This window comes from Ranitomeya variabilis, chromosome 6 (genome assembly GCF_051348905.1).
Source record: "Ranitomeya variabilis isolate aRanVar5 chromosome 6, aRanVar5.hap1, whole genome shotgun sequence".
NCBI lineage: Eukaryota > Metazoa > Chordata > Amphibia > Anura > Dendrobatidae > Ranitomeya > Ranitomeya variabilis.
In genome coordinates this window covers 565,078,757-565,096,390 of record NC_135237.1, presented here as the reverse complement: position 1 = coordinate 565,096,390, position 17,634 = coordinate 565,078,757, and positions in this window count along the sequence as shown.

The window sequence follows — 17,634 nt, the reverse complement described above, 5'->3', positions numbered from 1 at the left end:
GATACATCCGTATAACCATATTATTATTATTATAGTAGCGCCATGCACAGCACAGATGGGGCGATGTGTGTGACCGTGCTCGTGTATGAGATACATCCGTATAACCATATTATTATTATTATAGTAGCGCCATGCACAGCACAGATGGGGCGATGTGTGTGACCGCGCTCGTGTATGAGATACATCCGTATAACCATATTATTATTATTATTATAGTAGCGCCATGCACAGCACAGATGGGGGCGTTGTGTGACCGCGCTCGTGTATGAGATACATCCGTATAACCATATTATTATTATAGTAGCGCCATGCACAGCACAGATGGGGCGATGTGTGTGACCGTGTTCGTGTATGAGATACATCCGTATAACCATATTATTATTATTATAGTAGTGCCATGCACAGCACAGATGGGGGCGGTGTGTGTGACCGCGCTCGTGTATGAGATACATCTGTATAACCATATTATTATTATAGTAGCGCCATGCACAGCACAGATGGGGCGATGTGTGACCGCGCTCGTGTATGAGATACATCTGTATAACCATATTATTATTATTATAGTACTGCCATGCACAGCAGAGATGGGGGCGATGTGTGTGACCACGCTCGTGTATGAGATACATCTGTATAACCATATTATTATAGTAGCGCCATGCACAGCACAGATGGAGGCGATGTGCGTGACCGCGCTCGTGTATGATACATCCGTATAACCATATTATTATTGTATTTATATTCACCAAAAGGATACCAAAGTATCAAGACACACCACTCAGAACAAGTATATAAAAAATTAACAAATTTTATTGAATATGTAAACATTTTTTAAAAAATACAATAATAATGAACAAGGAATTAGTAATATGAGGAAGGATAGTATCCGAGTAAGTTGCACAAAGAAACAGAGAGCCAGAGAAAGAAAGTAACGCGGACTATGGGGGTGAGATAAAAAGTCACCAGTCTCCGTGGTAGTCAATATACATAATCAACCTGTTGCTCACCACCATCTAAAGTGCAAATGCATAGAAAAAATACATAATAATCATCACATACCCATAGAGTCCGCTACCCCTGCTCTCCGAAGAAGTCCCGACGCGCGTTTCGCGTTCCCGCTTTATCAAGAGAAAGAAAATGTGCATGCTGTGTCCATGGTAAGCCCCCAACTTATAAGGGGCATCACTTCCCGCCACCGCCAATACAGCATCGCGCACGGCACCGCCGCCCCCGGGTCTCAGCTGCAATCGTTTCCGGCACTCATGATCGGTGTGCGGGGAGGAAATCCTCCGTGACGTCATATCCGCATCACCGATAATATAGAGGCCTTCAACAAAATGGTGATTCCCGGGCGCAGTGCGCATGCGCGTCGCCATGTTATTGGAGTCAGATTCCACAATCCCTTACACACCGCTAGACCAATCGGTAAGTGGTACTAACAGAAATAACTTAAGTTCCATGCAGTGAAGACCTAAGAAGAATGGAAATATAGAGAATGCCGCCACCGTGTATCAGGGCATATAAATATTAAAGGTACAGTTACATATATATAACACATCATTTAAATATAAGAGATCACGAAGCAAAGTACCAGAGGAGTGCCATCTTAACCATATGCCTTCGAAGTTAGTATAAATAAAAAGTTTCAAAAGAAGCTCTCCATATCTCAGCTCATGATCACTGTGCAGCATTCCCAATTAGTTCATAAGGAGGGAGATGTTCTTGGGATATTTTCAGTATATAGAAATAGGTCAGTAAGGGCATCAGATCTTGCAGAACAGCGGAGGTTCAGAACCAAGGTGTATATTTCTGGGAAGATTTGTCCAGATATTACTATGACAAGAAAGTATACAGAGTGTAAATAAAAACAAACATGAACACAAATTTAAAAAGCAGAGATTTATAAAAATGGAGCGAAACTAAGTTTCTCGTTAAGTCCCACAGGGGACATAGTACCAAGTTCTACAGTCCATCTAGTTTCAGTTTGTGCCAATAGTTGTTTTAAATTTCCCCCTCTTATCCCCCCATGAATCCTGTCAATGCCCCTAACTTTGAGGCCGCGAGGGTCAGAATTATGATATTGTAAGAAATGTTTAGGTAGTGTTTTTAATAAGCTAACATCTTCTACCTCTTTTGCAACTGAAATATCCCTTGCATGCTCTCTCACCCTTATGCGCAGCTCCCTGGTTGTCAAACCAACATACATTTTGGAACAGGGACACTGCGCAAGATATACGTAAGAAGTAGTGCACGAAATATAATGTACAATATTGTACTCATGGGTCCCAGTAGCATTTGTAAAGGTCTTAGCTCTGACAATATTGGAGAGATTACACGCCATACAGTTTCCACATGGGAAACAACCCCACCTTTGTTTGGAATTACCAAAAAAACTTTTATGTGGGGCCACATAGTGACTTCTCACCAATTGATCTTTTAAATTTTTACTCCTCCGTGCAGTAATAAGAGGTCTTATAGAAATTTCTTTGTTCAGTATGGGGTCCGTTTGGAGAACAGGCCAGTGCCTAGTTAAAATTTGGCGCATAACATCCCACTGACAATTATATGTAGATATAAATCTGGTGTGGGACTCACCTTTGTCAACCTTAGTGCCAGAATTACAAAGTAATTTCTGACGTGGAGTATATTTGGCACGATGGTAGCCATATTTGATGTTTCTCTGGCTATATCCCCTTTCCAGGAAACGTTTTCTAAGATCTTTGGCCTGCTCCTCAAACCTATCCACAGTAGAACAGGTACGTTTTGCACGGAGGAATTGACCGGTAGGGATGGCTTTAATCGTTGAGTAAGCATGTCCTGAGGAGGCATGAAGAAAGGAATTTACGGAGGTCTCTTTCCTGAAGATGTCAGTCTGGACGGACCCCGAATCGTCAACCGACAATGTAATGTCCAGAAAGTCAATCTTACGCTCGTGCCATTTATATGTCAGTCGAATATTGTACGGATTAATGTTTAAAGTTGACATAAATCTCTCCAGATCAGGGACCGGTCCCTGCCAGATAATTAAAAGATCATCAATATATCGAAGCCAGCACTGCACATGGTCAGCGGCGCATGCGCCATCCCCACGGAAAACCTCCCTCTCCCAGTATCCAAGGAAGAGGTTAGCGTAGGCGGGCGCACACGCCGCCCCCATGGCAGTGCCGCGTTTCTGCAGGTAAAACCGGTCCCTAAAAGTAAAGAAATTATGGTACAATACATACTGTAATAATTCCAAAAGGAGATCGATAAAGGGTCTGCCCAGACTGCTCATCTCCAAAAAATATCGTACAGCCTCAATACCCTGTTGGTGGTCAATACAGGTGTATAGGGACTCGACGTCCGCGGTGACAAAGAGCATGTCAGAGTCCAAACAAAGGCCGTCAACCCTGACCAGGACGTCCAAAGAGTCCCTGACATAGGAGGGCAGCGTTGTATTTATAGTAGCGCCATGCACAGCACAGATGGAGCGATGTGTGTGACCGCGCTCGTGTATGAGATACATCCGTATAACCATATTATTATTATTATAGTAGCGCCATGCACAGCACAGAAGGGGCAATGTGTGACCGTGCTCGTGTATGATACATCAGTATAACCATATTATTATTATTATAGTAGCGCCATGCACAGCACAGAAGGGGCAATGTGTGACCGTGCTCGTGTATGATACATCCGTATAACCATATTATTATTATTATAGTAGCGCCATGTACAGCACAAAGGGGCGATGTGTGTGACCGCGCTCGTGTATGAGATACATCTGTATAACCATATTATTATTATTATTATTATAGTAGCGCCATGCATAGCACAGATGGGGCAATGTGTGACCGCGCTCGTGTATGAGATACATCCGTATAACCATATTATTATTATTATAGTAGCGACATGCACAGCACAGATGGAGCGATGTGTGTGACCGCGCTCGTGTATGAGATACATCCATATAACCATATTATTATTATCATAGTAGCGCCATGCACAGCACAGATGGGGCGATGTGTGTGACCGCGCTCGTGTATGAGATACATCCGTATAACCATATTATTATTATTATAGTAGCGCCATGCACAGCACAGATGGGGCGATGTGTGTGACCGTGCTCGTGTATGAGATACATCCGTATAACCATATTATTATTATTATAGTAGCGCCATGCACAGCACAGATGGGGCGATGTGTGTGACCGTGCTCGTGTATGAGATACATCCGTATAACCATATTATTATTATTATAGTAGCGCCATGCACAGCACAGATGGGGCGATGTGTGTGACCGCGCTCGTGTATGAGATACATCCGTATAACCATATTATTATTATTATTATAGTAGCGCCATGCACAGCACAGATGGGGGCGTTGTGTGACCGCGCTCGTGTATGAGATACATCCGTATAACCATATTATTATTATAGTAGCGCCATGCACAGCACAGATGGGGCGATGTGTGTGACCGTGTTCGTGTATGAGATACATCCGTATAACCATATTATTATTATTATAGTAGTGCCATGCACAGCACAGATGGGGGCGGTGTGTGTGACCGCGCTCGTGTATGAGATACATCTGTATAACCATATTATTATTATAGTAGCGCCATGCACAGCACAGATGGGGCGATGTGTGACCGCGCTCGTGTATGAGATACATCTGTATAACCATATTATTATTATTATAGTACTGCCATGCACAGCAGAGATGGGGGCGATGTGTGTGACCACGCTCGTGTATGAGATACATCTGTATAACCATATTATTATAGTAGCGCCATGCACAGCACAGATGGAGGCGATGTGCGTGACCGCGCTCGTGTATGATACATCCGTATAACCATATTATTATTGTATTTATATTCACCAAAAGGATACCAAAGTATCAAGACACACCACTCAGAACAAGTATATAAAAAATTAACAAATTTTATTGAATATGTAAACATTTTTTAAAAAATACAATAATAATGAACAAGGAATTAGTAATATGAGGAAGGATAGTATCCGAGTAAGTTGCACAAAGAAACAGAGAGCCAGAGAAAGAAAGTAACGCGGACTATGGGGGTGAGATAAAAAGTCACCAGTCTCCGTGGTAGTCAATATACATAATCAACCTGTTGCTCACCACCATCTAAAGTGCAAATGCATAGAAAAAATATATAATAATCATCACATACCCATAGAGTCCGCTACCCCTGCTCTCCGAAGAAGTCCCGACGCGCGTTTCGCGTTCCCGCTTTATCAAGAGAAAGAAAATGTGCATGCTGTGTCCATGGTAAGCCCCCAACTTATAAGGGGCATCACTTCCCGCCACCGCCAATACAGCATCGCGCACGGCACCGCCGCCCCCGGGTCTCAGCTGCAATCGTTTCCGGCACTCATGATCGGTGTGCGGGGAGGAAATCCTCCGTGACGTCATATCCGCATCACCGATAATATAGAGGCCTTCAACAAAATGGTGATTCCCGGGCGCAGTGCGCATGCGCGTCGCCATGTTATTGGAGTCAGATTCCACAATCCCTTACACACCGCTAGACCAATCGGTAAGTGGTACTAACAGAAATAACTTAAGTTCCATGCAGTGAAGACCTAAGAAGAATGGAAATATAGAGAATGCCGCCACCGTGTATCAGGGCATATAAATATTAAAGGTACAGTTACATATATATAACACATCATTTAAATATAAGAGATCACGAAGCAAAGTACCAGAGGAGTGCCATCTTAACCATATGCCTTCGAAGTTAGTATAAATAAAAAGTTTCAAAAGAAGCTCTCCATATCTCAGCTCATGATCACTGTGCAGCATTCCCAATTAGTTCATAAGGAGGGAGATGTTCTTGGGATATTTTCAGTATATAGAAATAGGTCAGTAAGGGCATCAGATCTTGCAGAACAGCGGAGGTTCAGAACCAAGGTGTATATTTCTGGGAAGATTTGTCCAGATATTACTATGACAAGAAAGTATACAGAGTGTAAATAAAAACAAACATGAACACAAATTTAAAAAGCAGAGATTTATAAAAATGGAGCGAAACTAAGTTTCTCGTTAAGTCCCACAGGGGACATAGTACCAAGTTCTACAGTCCATCTAGTTTCAGTTTGTGCCAATAGTTGTTTTAAATTTCCCCCTCTTATCCCCCCATGAATCCTGTCAATGCCCCTAACTTTGAGGCCGCGAGGGTCAGAATTATGATATTGTAAGAAATGTTTAGGTAGTGTTTTTAATAAGCTAACATCTTCTACCTCTTTTGCAACTGAAATATCCCTTGCATGCTCTCTCACCCTTATGCGCAGCTCCCTGGTTGTCAAACCAACATACATTTTGGAACAGGGACACTGCGCAAGATATACGTAAGAAGTAGTGCACGAAATATAATGTACAATATTGTACTCATGGGTCCCAGTAGCATTTGTAAAGGTCTTAGCTCTGACAATATTGGAGAGATTACACGCCATACAGTTTCCACATGGGAAACAACCCCACCTTTGTTTGGAATTACCAAAAAAACTTTTATGTGGGGCCACATAGTGACTTCTCACCAATTGATCTTTTAAATTTTTACTCCTCCGTGCAGTAATAAGAGGTCTTATAGAAATTTCTTTGTTCAGTATGGGGTCCGTTTGGAGAACAGGCCAGTGCCTAGTTAAAATTTGGCGCATAACATCCCACTGACAATTATATGTAGATATAAATCTGGTGTGGGACTCACCTTTGTCAACCTTAGTGCCAGAATTACAAAGTAATTTCTGACGTGGAGTATATTTGGCACGATGGTAGCCATATTTGATGTTTCTCTGGCTATATCCCCTTTCCAGGAAACGTTTTCTAAGATCTTTGGCCTGCTCCTCAAACCTATCCACAGTAGAACAGGTACGTTTTGCACGGAGGAATTGACCGGTAGGGATGGCTTTAATCGTTGAGTAAGCATGTCCTGAGGAGGCATGAAGAAAGGAATTTACGGAGGTCTCTTTCCTGAAGATGTCAGTCTGGACGGACCCCGAATCGTCAACCGACAATGTAATGTCCAGAAAGTCAATCTTACGCTCGTGCCATTTATATGTCAGTCGAATATTGTACGGATTAATGTTTAAAGTTGACATAAATCTCTCCAGATCAGGGACCGGTCCCTGCCAGATAATTAAAAGATCATCAATATATCGAAGCCAGCACTGCACATGGTCAGCGGCGCATGCGCCATCCCCACGGAAAACCTCCCTCTCCCAGTATCCAAGGAAGAGGTTAGCGTAGGCGGGCGCACACGCCGCCCCCATGGCAGTGCCGCGTTTCTGCAGGTAAAACCGGTCCCTAAAAGTAAAGAAATTATGGTACAATACATACTGTAATAATTCCAAAAGGAGATCGATAAAGGGTCTGCCCAGACTGCTCATCTCCAAAAAATATCGTACAGCCTCAATACCCTGTTGGTGGTCAATACAGGTGTATAGGGACTCGACGTCCGCGGTGACAAAGAGCATGTCAGAGTCCAAACAAAGGCCGTCAACCCTGACCAGGACGTCCAAAGAGTCCCTGACATAGGAGGGCAGCGTTTCGACCAGAGGTTTGAGATAGTAATCAATGAACTTACATACCGGGTCGCACAGCCCTCCAATGCCAGAGACTATGGGACGCCCAGGTGGGTCAACTGGATCCTTGTGGACCTTGGGAAGGAGGTAGAAGGTGGGGACTTTGGGACATTTTGTCATTAACCCATCCAGGATTTTCTTGGGAATAAGTCCTTTTTCCCATGCCTGGATAAGAATAAAATCAAGCAGTTGTGAAAATGCGGTCAATGGACTCTGAGGAAGTAACTCGTAATATTTTTTATCTTTAAGTTGTTTAAATGCTTCTTTCTCATATTTGTCTGTTGGCCAGATCACAACATTTCCCCCCTTGTCCGCCGGTTTAATGACTACATCATCCAAAGATTTAAGTTGTTTTAAAGCGCGTCTATGACCAGGACTAAGATTATCCCGTCTTATTTTGGTTGAAATTTTTTTAAAATCTTCAGTAACTAGACGTGCAAAAATATCAATCTGTGGACAAGTGGACAAGGGGGGAAAGGTCCCAGATCTGGGCACAACAGTACCTGGAAATCTAACCGCATTATCAGAGTCCTGCTCGCGTAGTAGACCCTCCAATACCTCCAAAGCCTCCAACTCAGGGTCACCGCGGACGTCAGAATCCCCACTGGGCTGATGATGTAGCCTCCTCAGGACAAGCTTACGGCAAAAAAGGTTGAGATCTTTCACTGCTGTGAAATAATGAAAATTATTAGTGGGGGAAAAAGATAGACCATAGCCAAGAACCTCCTGTTGTGCTACAGATAGTATATGTGAGGAAAGATTAATTACCTCCAGATTATTGTGGGCGCTACGAGTTTTCTTATAATATTGTTGTGGAGGGGTAATTCTCCCTTTATTAAACTTATTATTCCTTCTGGAGTTTCTGGTACTTGATGGACCCGATAGAGTTTCAACAGATGAGGCACTAGCACCTGATCTTGATTCATCTACAGACGCGACAGATGACATCGACCCAGATCTTGACCTATTTGGTCTTCTAATTTTATTACTCCTCCTCCATCTATATACTGTCTTGTTCTGGGAGTCAAGATTGTCGCGCTGGAATTTTCGAGATTTTGTATTTACAATTTCTTTTTCCCATTTTTGAAAACAAGCTTCAAGATCTTTATTAAACTCTTCCAGTACTGTCCCTGATAGATCTTTTTTAAGGTCATTTTGAACCTCTTCAATCTCTTTCTCAATATCTGTAAGCTTAGCATCATCTATCTGCATAAGGATTTCCATAAATCCTTTAGAACAACCATCAGCCACTTTCTCCCATTTATCTTTCAAGGTTTCGTCATTAACCGCAAAGGATGGAAATATCTGTACTCGTAAACCACGTGGAATCAGATTTTTCGACATATAGCGTTCTAGGAACGCGCGATTCCACCAAACCTTGGTACGTCTATGAAGAAGATCTTTAAGATAGGCTATTTGCTCCTGCGTATCTCTGCCATTTAAAACCAGACTCGGGTCTTCCTTGAATACCTCATTTAATTTATGGAGCCACGTTTGATCGCGGGCTCGGTAATCCATATGTTTAGGATCAATAGCTGTGAAAAACACAACAATAATTATATAAACAAAAATGTCCAAAAACATAATAATAACGCTCAGAGGGTCCCTTCTCAAGATAGAAAATCCCACATAGAGCATATATAGGGGGTGGAAAACTAGCATTCACCAAAAGGATACCAAAGTATCAAGACACACCACTCAGAACAAGTATATAAAAAATTAACAAATTTTATTGAACATGTAAACATTTTTTAAAAAATACAATAATAATGAACAAGGAATTAGTAATATGAGGAAGGATAGTATCCGAGTAAGTTGCACAAAGAAACAGAGAGCCAGAGAAAGAAAGTAACGCGGACTATGGGGGTGAGATAAAAAGTCACCAGTCTCCGTGGTAGTCAATATACATAATCAACCTGTTGCTCACCACCATCTAAAGTGCAAATGCATAGAAAAAATATATAATAATCATCACATACCCATAGAGTCCGCTACCCCTGCTCTCCGAAGAAGTCCCGACGCGCGTTTCGCGTTCCCGCTTTATCAAGAGAAAGAAAATGTGCATGCTGTGTCCATGGTAAGCCCCCAACTTATAAGGGGCATCACTTCCCGCCACCGCCAATACAGCATCGCGCACGGCACCGCCGCCCCCGGGTCTCAGCTGCAATCGTTTCCGGCACTCATGATCGGTGTGCGGGGAGGAAATCCTCCGTGACGTCATATCCGCATCACCGATAACACTGGCCAACAGTGAAAATGTGTCTGAAATGAAAATAGCTGGTTTGTAATAATTTTAGCATCCTAAAAACGAATATGTTACTTAAAAATCATTATTAGCTCTTGTTGCTGAGATACATGTCATCCCTTCACCCCCGGAGCTTTTTCCGTTTTTCCGTTTTCGTTTTTCGCTCCCCTCCTTCCCAGAGCCATAACTTTTTTATTTTTCCGTCAATTTGGCCATGTGAGGGCTTATTTTTTGCGGGACGAGTTGTACTTTTGAACGACATCATTGGTTTTACCATGTCGTGTACTAGAAAACGGGAAAAAAATTCCAAGTGCAGTGAAATTGCAAAAAAAGTGCAATCCCACACTTGTTTTTTGCTTGCCTATTTTGCTAGGTTCACTAAATGCTAAAACTGACCTGCCATTATGATTCTCCAGGTCATTACGAGTTCATAGACACCTAACATGACTAGGTTATTTTTCACCTAAGTGGTGAAAAAAAATTCCAAACTTTGCAAAAAACAAAACAAAACAAAATTGCGCCATTTTCCGATACCCGTAGCGTCTCCATTTTTCGTGATCTGGGGTCGGGTGAGGGTTTATTTTTTGCGTGCCGAGCTGGCGTTTTTAATGATAGCATTTTGGTGCAGATACGTTCTTTTGATCGCCCGTTATTGCATTTTAATGCAATGTCGTGGCGACCAAAAAAACGTAATTCTGGCGTTCCGATTTTTTTTCTCGTTACGCCGTTTTGCGATAAGGTTAATGCTTTTTTTTTATTGCTAGATCGGGCGATTCTGAACGCGGCGATACCAAATATGTGTAGGTTGGGGGTTTTTTTTATTGATTTATTTTGATTGGGGCGAAAGGGGGGTGATTTAAACTTTTATGTTTTTTTTATTTTTTTCACATTTTTAAAAACTTTTTTTTTTTACTTTTGCCATGCTTCTATAGCCTCCATGGGAGGCTAGAAGCAGGCACAGCCCGATCGGCTCTGCTATGCAGCAGCGATCATAAGATCGCTGTTACACAGCAGAATTGCAGGTGTGCTGTGAGCGCCGACCACAGGGGGGCGCTCACAGCCACCGGCAATCAGTAACCATAGAGGTCTCCAGGACCTCTATGGTTACCTTCCTGATGCATCGCCGACCCCCGATCATGTGACGGGGGTCGGCGATGCGCTCATATCCGGCCGCACGGCCGGATGCGGTAGTTAAATGCCGCTGTCTGTGTTTGACAGCGGCATTTAACTAGTTAATAGCGGCGGGTGATCGCGATTTCACCCGCCGCTATTGCGCGCACATGTCAGCTGTAAAAAACAGCTGACATGTCGCGACTTTGATGTGCGCTCACCGCCGGAGCGCACATCAAAGCGGGGGTCCCGACATGTGACATACTATACCGTCACATGTCGGGAAGGGGTTAAGATTATTATGCAGGAAAATAGGGAAATTTTGAATTTTCAACAAATGTGTATTGGTAAACCTGATTACAGACCTGTTGAACCAATGTCAGCCATTTTATTCATTGTGTCTGCATAGTTTGTACTAATTGAAGTCTCTTTCTCTTGTTGCAGTAATTTTGTGGAGAGAATTTACACTTTGAAAATGCCTCGTAAATGTGCAAATATTGTTAACAATTTTTGTTACGTGTGTGGTTATGTGACATTTGCCAACCAAAGAAGACCAATTACTCCACTTGTGAAGACTGCTTACCATCATTACTTTGGTGTAAAGGTTGGTGATCAGGAGAAGCCCTGGGCTCCACACATTTGCTGCAATAGTTGTTCAGTAAATCTGGTTGCATGGTTGAAGAATAAAGGACGTTCTATGCGTTTTGGTGTGCCAATGATTTGGAGGGAGCCAAGAAATCATGTAGACGACTGCTATTTCTGCATGGTTGCTCCTCTTCAGCATGGCATGTCAAGAAAAAAGAAGGGGACTATTGAGTACCCTAACATCCCCTCGGCTATAAGACCAGTCCCACATGGGAAAGATCTTCCCGTTCCTCGCCCTTCAAAGGAATATGTACTGGAATCAGATCAGGAGGAAGAATCGCCCGGAAGTTCATCACAAGATCTTGAATATGATTCACAGTCTGCATCAAATGAACCACATTTGCTTTCTCAGGGTGAACTCAATGATCTGATACGCGACCTGGACCTGCCGAAAGAAAAGGCAGAGCTTCTGGCTTCAAGATTAAAACAATGGAACTTTCTACTGTACAATGTTAAAGTGACTGCCTATAGGCATCGACAAAGAGATTTACATGTTTATTTTAAAAAGCAAGACAATCTCGTTTTCTGCACCAGTGTTGATGGTTTAATGTCCGCTATGAATGTTCAGTACAACCCACTAGATTGGAGACTTTTCATCGACGGTTCAAAGGTTAGTTTAAAAGCTGTACTATTGCACAATGGAAATGTTCTTCCTTCCGTTCCTGTAGGCCATGCTGTTTGCATGAAAGAAACCTACAACAATATGAAACTGCTTCTGGACGCAATAAAATACAGTGACCACCAATGGCAGATCTGTGCAGACTTGAAAGTGGTTGCAATATTGTTAGGCATGCAGTTGGGATACACAAAATATTGCTGTTTCCTATGTGAGTGGGACAGCCGTGCTAGATCTTCTCACTACAATATAAAAGTGTGGCCTACAAGGGACAAAATGTGTCCTGGAATTAAGAATGTTCAACACTGTCCACTTGTTGAACGCAGTAAAATCATTCTGCCGGCGCTACACATTAAACTTGGTCTTATGAAAAATTTTGTTAAGGGAATGAACCAAGAAGGAAATGCTTTTAAGTACCTCAGAGGGAAGTTTCCACAACTCAGTGATGCTAAAGTGAAAGAAGGTGTCTTCATTGGTCCTCAAATTCGTGACCTACTTAGGGATGGAAATTTTGACGAGATCCTACAAGGCAATGAGAAGGCGGCATGGCAAGCCTTCAGAGATGTTGTACGTGGCTTCTTGGGAAACAGACGAGTTGATAACTATGTTGATATTGTGAATAACCTTCTTACGAAGTATCATAAATTAGGCTGCAACATGTCATTAAAAATACACTTTCTGGACTCTCATCTGGATTTCTTCCCGGACAATTGTGGTGCAGTAAGCGATGAGCATGGTGAGCGATTCCACCAAGATATTTTAAATATGGAACAAAGATATCAGGGCAAGTGGAATGCTTCCATGCTTGCAGACTACTGTTGGACATTAATCAGAGATGTACCAGAAGAAAACTTCAATAGACAAGCAAAAAGAAAGCGTTCTCGTGAATAGGTCTTGTCTGAACTGTTGTGTTCAGTTAATGTATTGTGTTCTTGCTATTTTAATCATATTTTAAACAATATTTCAAGTTTGAACATGACATTTGTGTGCAATTTATACTCTTGTAATGAATGCTTCTCGCTACCTACAGCACATACATCCATGGCGTGTATCTAAAAAACGAGAGCTAATTAAACAATTCTGTGGGTATATTTGAGTTTCTCGACCCAAAATTAGTAATATTTGCCTATTTTCATCAAAGAAACATAAAAAAAGTTGTTTTTTGTTGGCCTGTGTAATATAGAGGCCTTCAACAAAATGGTGATTCCCGGGCGCAGTGCGCATGCGCGTCGCCATGTTATTGGAGTCAGATTCCACAATCCCTTACACACCGCTAGACCAATCGGTAAGTGGTACTAACAGAAATAACTTAAGTTCCATGCAGTGAAGACCTAAGAAGAATGGAAATATAGAGAATGCCGCCACCGTGTATCAGGGCATATAAATATTAAAGGTACAGTTACATATATATAACACATCATTTAAATATAAGAGATCACGAAGCAAAGTACCAGAGGAGTGCCATCTTAACCATATGCCTTCGAAGTTAGTATAAATAAAAAGTTTCAAAAGAAGCTCTCCATATCTCAGCTCATGATCACTGTGCAGCATTCCCAATTAGTTCATAAGGAGGGAGATGTTCTTGGGATATTTTCAGTATATAGAAATAGGTCAGTAAGGGCATCAGATCTTGCAGAACAGCGGAGGTTCAGAACCAAGGTGTATATTTCTGGGAAGATTTGTCCAGATATTACTATGACAAGAAAGTATACAGAGTGTAAATAAAAACAAACATGAACACAAATTTAAAAAGCAGAGATTTATAAAAATGGAGCGAAACTAAGTTTCTCGTTAAGTCCCACAGGGGACATAGTACCAAGTTCTACAGTCCATCTAGTTTCAGTTTGTGCCAATAGTTGTTTTAAATTTCCCCCTCTTATCCCCCCATGAATCCTGTCAATGCCCCTAACTTTGAGGCCGCGAGGGTCAGAATTATGATATTGTAAGAAATGTTTAGGTAGTGTTTTTAATAAGCTAACATCTTCTACCTCTTTTGCAACTGAAATATCCCTTGCATGCTCTCTCACCCTTATGCGCAGCTCCCTGGTTGTCAAACCAACATACATTTTGGAACAGGGACACTGCGCAAGATATATAACGTAAGAAGTAGTGCACGAAATATAATGTACAATATTGTACTCATGGGTCCCAGTAGCATTTGTAAAGGTCTTAGCTCTGACAATATTGGAGAGATTACACGCCATACAGTTTCCACATGGGAAACAACCCCACCTTTGTTTGGAATTACCAAAAAAACTTTTATGTGGGGCCACATAGTGACTTCTCACCAATTGATCTTTTAAATTTTTACTCCTCCGTGCAGTAATAAGAGGTCTTATAGAAATTTCTTTGTTCAGTATGGGGTCCGTTTGGAGAACAGGCCAGTGCCTAGTTAAAATTTGGCGCATAACATCCCACTGACAATTATATGTAGATATAAATCTGGTGTGGGACTCACCTTTGTCAACCTTAGTGCCAGAATTACAAAGTAATTTCTGACGTGGAGTATATTTGGCACGATGGTAGCCATATTTGATGTTTCTCTGGCTATATCCCCTTTCCAGGAAACGTTTTCTAAGATCTTTGGCCTGCTCCTCAAACCTATCCACAGTAGAACAGGTACGTTTTGCACGGAGGAATTGACCGGTAGGGATGGCTTTAATCGTTGAGTAAGCATGTCCTGAGGAGGCATGAAGAAAGGAATTTACGGAGGTCTCTTTCCTGAAGATGTCAGTCTGGACGGACCCCGAATCGTCAACCGACAATGCAATGTCCAGAAAGTCAATCTTACGCTCGTGCCATTTATATGTCAGTCGAATATTGTACGGATTAATGTTTAAAGTTGACATAAATCTCTCCAGATCAGGGACCGGTCCCTGCCAGATAATTAAAAGATCATCAATATATCGAAGCCAGCACTGCACATGGTCAGCGGCGCATGCGCCATCCCCACGGAAAACCTCCCTCTCCCAGTATCCAAGGAAGAGGTTAGCGTAGGCGGGCGCACACGCCGCCCCCATGGCAGTGCCGCGTTTCTGCAGGTAAAACCGGTCCCTAAAAGTAAAGAAATTATGGTACAATACATACTGTAATAATTCCAAAAGGAGATCGATAAAGGGTCTGCCCAGACTGCTCATCTCCAAAAAATATCGTACAGCCTCAATACCCTGTTGGTGGTCAATACAGGTGTATAGGGACTCGACGTCCGCGGTGACAAAGAGCATGTCAGAGTCCAAACAAAGGCCGTCAACCCTGACCAGGACGTCCAAAGAGTCCCTGACATAGGAGGGCAGCGTTGTATTTATAGTAGCGCCATGCACAGCACAGATGGAGCGATGTGTGTGACCGCGCTCGTGTATGAGATACATACGTATAACCATATTATTATTATTATAGTAGCGCCATGCACAGCACAGATGGGGCGATGTGTGTGACCGCGCTCGTGTATGAGATACATCAGTATAACCATATTATTATTATTATAGTAGCGCCATGCACAGCACAAAGGGGCGATGTGTGTGACCGCGCTCGTGTATGAGATACATCTGTATAACCATATTATTATTATTATTATAGTAGCGCCATGCATAGCACAGATGGGGCAATGTGTGACCGCGCTCGTGTATGAGATACATCCGTATAACCATATTATTATTATTATAGTAGCGACATGCACAGCACAGATGGAGCGATGTGTGTGACCGCGCTCGTGTATGAGATACATCCATATAACCATATTATTATTATCATAGTAGCGCCATGTACAGCACAGATGGGGCGATGTGTGTGACCGCGCTCGTGTATGAGATACATCCGTATAACCATATTATTATTATTATAGTAGCGCCATGCACAGCACAGATGGGGCGATGTGTGTGACCGCGCTCGTGTATGAGATACATACGTATAACCATATTATTATTATTATAGTAGCGCCATGCACAGCACAGATGGGGCGATGTGTGTGACCGTGCTCGTGTATGAGATACATCCGTATAACCATATTATTATTATTATAGTAGCGCCATGCACAGCACAGATGGGGCGATGTGTGTGACCGCGCTCGTGTATGAGATACATCCGTATAACCATATTATTATTATTATTATAGAAGCGCCATGCACAGCACAGATGGGGGCGATGTGTGACCGCGCTCGTGTATGAGATACATCCGTATAACCATATTATTATTATAGTAGCGCCATGCACAGCACAGATGGGGCGATGTGTGTGACCGTGTTCGTGTATGAGATACATCCGTATAACCATATTATTATTATTATAGTAGTGCCATGCACAGCACAGATGGGGGCGGTGTGTGTGACCGCGCTCGTGTATGAGATACATCTGTATAACCATATTATTATTATAGTAGCGCCATGCACAGCACAGATGGGGCGATGTGTGACCGCGCTCGTGTATGAGATACATCTGTATAACCATATTATTATTATTATAGTACTGCCATGCACAGCAGAGATGGGGGCGATGTGTGTGACCGCGCTCGTGTATGAGATACATCTGTATAACCATATTATTATTATTATAGTACTGCCATGCACAGCAGAGATGGGGCGATGTGTGTGACCGCGCTCGTGTATGATACATCCGTATAACCATATTATTATTGTATTTATATTCACCAAAAGGATACCAAAGTATCAAGACACACCACTCAGAACAAGTATATAAAAAATTAACAAATTTTATTGAACATGTAAACATTTTTTTAAAAATACAATAATAATGAACAAGGAATTAGTAATATGAGGAAGGATACTATCCGAGTAAGTTGCACAAAGAAACAGAGAGCCAGAGAAAGAAAGTAACGCGGACTATGGGGGTGAGATAAAAAGTCACCAGTCTCCGTGGTAGTCAATATACATAATCAACCTGTTGCTCACCACCATCTAAAGTGCAAATGCATAGAAAAAATATATAATAATCATCACATACCCATAGAGTCCGCTACCCCTGCTCTCCGAAGAAGTCCCGACGCGCGTTTCGCGTTCCCGCTTTATCAAGAGAAAGAAAATGTGCATGCTGTGTCCATGGTAAGCCCCCAACTTATAAGGGGCATCACTTCCCGCCACCGCCAATACAGCATCGCGCACGGCACCGCCGCCCCCGGGTCTCAGCTGCAATCGTTTCCGGCACTCATGATCGGTGTGCGGGGAGGAAATCCTCCGTGACGTCATATCCGCATCACCGATAATATAGAGGCCTTCAACAAAATGGTGATTCCCGGGCGCAGTGCGCATGCGCGTCGCCATGTTATTGGAGTCAGATTCCACAATCCCTTACACACCGCTAGACCAATCGGTAAGTGGTACTAACAGAAATAACTTAAGTTCCATGCAGTGAAGACCTAAGAAGAATGGAAATATAGAGAATGCCGCCACCGTGTATCAGGGCATATAAATATTAAAGGTACAGTTA